The sequence below is a fragment of the Salvelinus fontinalis genome, chromosome 2 (assembly GCF_029448725.1).
Source record: "Salvelinus fontinalis isolate EN_2023a chromosome 2, ASM2944872v1, whole genome shotgun sequence".
Lineage (NCBI taxonomy): Eukaryota > Metazoa > Chordata > Actinopteri > Salmoniformes > Salmonidae > Salvelinus > Salvelinus fontinalis.
This window is the reverse complement of record NC_074666.1, coordinates 76,714,400-76,717,000: the sequence shown is the minus strand read 5'-3', so window position 1 is coordinate 76,717,000 and position 2,601 is coordinate 76,714,400. Positions and strand designations below refer to the sequence as shown.

The 2,601-nt window shown below is 48.4% G+C and overlaps 1 protein-coding gene across 1 annotated transcript in view; it reads right to left on the bottom strand.

The window, feature by feature from the left end:
* Positions 1-1,239: 1,239 nt before the first annotated feature.
* Positions 1,240-2,601, bottom strand: part of LOC129826614 (ubiquitin carboxyl-terminal hydrolase 37-like) — a 9,001-nt gene continuing 7,639 nt past the window's right edge. Inside the window, exon 14 of the mRNA XM_055887531.1 lies at positions 1,240-2,601. This exon is cut by the window's right edge and continues 63 nt beyond it. The gene's annotated coding sequence lies outside the window, so the exon portion shown is untranslated.

Sequence of the window (2,601 nt, the reverse complement as noted above, 5' to 3'; positions counted from 1 at the left end):
TAATGACAAAGTGAAAACAGGTTTTAAGAAATTCTAGCAGATTTATACAACAAAAAACAGAAATACTTGTACATGATTGTACATGATTTGGAAAGGCACACACCTGTCAATATAAGGTCTTGCAGTGGCATGTCATGTCAGAACAAAAACTAAAGACTCCTAGAGCTGGGCGCCCAGCCAAACTGAGCAATCAGGGGAGAAGGGCCTTGGTCAGGGAGGTGAACAAGAACCTGATGGTCACTCTGATAGAGCTCCAGAGTTCCTCTGTGGAGATTGGAGAAACTTCCAGAAGGGCAACCATCTCTGCAGCACTCCACCAATCAGGCCTTTATGGTAGAGTGGCCAGACGGAAGCCACTCCTCAGTAAAAGGCATATGACAGCATGCTTGGAGTTTGCCAAAAGCCACCTAAAGACTCTCAGACCAGATGCAACCAAGATTGAACTCTTTGGCCTGAATGCCAAGCGTCACGTCTGGAGGAAACTTGGCACCATTTCTACGGTGAAGCATGGTGGCAGCATCATGCTTTGGAGTTGATTTTCAGAAGCAGGGACTGGGAGACTAGTCAGGGTCAAGGGAAAGATGAACGGCACAAAGTACAGAGAGATCCTTGATGAAAACCAGCTCCAGAGCGTGCAGGATCTCAGACTGGGGCGAAGGGGTCACCTTCCAACAGGACAATGACCATAAGCACACAGCCAACACAATGCAGGAGTGGCTTGGGGACAAGTCTCTGAATGTCCTTGAGTGGCCCAGCCAGAGCCCGGACTTGAACCTGATCGAACATCTCTGGAGACCTGAAAATAGCTGTGCAGCGACGCTCCCCATCCAACCTGACAGAGCTTGAGAGGATCTGCAGAGAAGAATGGGAGAAACTCCCCACATACAGGTGTGCCAAGCTTGTAGCGTCATACCCAAGAAGACTCAAGGCTGTAATCGCTGCCAAAGGTGCTTCAACAAAGTACTGAGTAAAAGGTCTGACTACTTATGTAAATGTGATAGTTCAGATTTTTATTTTCTTTATAAATTTGCAAAAAAATCTAAAAACCTGTTTTTGCTGTTATTATGGGGTATTGTGTATAGATTGATGAGAAGAAAAAAAACAGTTTAATACAGTTTAGAATAAGGCTGTAACTTAACAAAATGTGGAAAAAGTCAAGGGGTCAGAATACTTTCTGAATACACTGTAGGTACATTTATTAACTACCATGTACAGTAAAGGAAAATTAATTGCACTAGCTCGGTTAGATGTTTTATATTTATATCATTGTAAACATACAGTTGATAGCCTACAGTGGGTACATGTTTTGTGGTGTACACTGTTTCTTCTGGTGGTCTAGGGCAGCCTGATGTCCTGGTGGTCTAGGGCAGCCTGGTGGTCTAGGGCAGCCTGATGTCCTGGTGGTTTAGGGCAGCCTGATGTCCTGGTGGTCTAGGGCAGCCTGGTGGTCTAGGGCAGCCTGGTGTCCTGGTGGTCTAGGGCAGCCTGATGTCCTGGTGGTCTAGGGCAGCCTAATGTACAGGTGGTCTAGGGCAGCCTAATGTACAGGTGGTCTAGGGCAGCCTAATGTACAGGTGGTCTAGGGCAGCCTAATGTACAGGTGGTCTAGGGCAGCCTAATGTACAGGTGTTCTAGGGCAGCCTAATGTACAGGTGTTCTAGGGCAGCCTAATGTACAGGTGTTCTAGGGCAGCCTAATGTACAGGTGGTCTAGGGCAGCCTAATGTACAGGTGGTCTAGGGCAGCCTAATGTACAGGTGGTCTAGGGCAGCCTAATGTACAGGTGTTCTAGAGCAGCCTAATGTACAGGTGTTCTAGGGCAGCCTAATGTACAGGTGTTCTAGGGCAGCCTAATGTACAGGTGTTCTAGGGCAGCCTAATGTACAGGTGGTCTAGGGCAGCCTAATGTACAGGTGTTCTAGGGCAGCCTAATGTACAGGTGTTCTAGGACAGCCTAATGTACAGGTGTTCTAGGGCAGCCTAATGTACAGGTATTCTAGGGCAGCCTAATGTACAGGTGGTCTAGGGCAGCCTAATGTACAGGTGTTCTAGGACAGCCTAATGTACAGGTGTTCTAGGGCAGCCTAATGTACAGGTGTTCTAGGGCAGCCTAATGTACAGGTGGTCTAGGGCAGCCTAATGTACAGGTGGTTAAGGGCAGCCTGATGTCTAGGGCAGCCTGATGTACTGGTGGTCTAGGGCAGCCCATTGCCCTGGTGGTTTAGAACAGAATTATTCCTTGGTGGTCTAGGGCAGCTTGATGGTGGTCTAAGGCAGCTTGATGGTGGTCTAAGGCAGCTTGATGGTGGTCTAAGGCAGCTTGATGGTAGTCTAAGGCAGCTTTATTCCCTGGTGGTCTAGGGCAGCCCGATGGTGGTCTAAGGCAGCTTTATTGCCTGGTGGTGGTCTAGGGCAGCCTGATGATGGTCTAGGGCAGCCTGATGGTGGTCTAGGGCAGCCTGATGGTGGTCTAGGGCAGTTGATGGTGGTCTAGGGCAGTTGATGGTGGTGTTGGGCAGCCTAATTCAATTAATCTGATATTTCTTTGTGTGGTAGGTGCTACTCCAGGTGGTCCCTGAGAGCTGTGCCTCTCCCTGAGTTT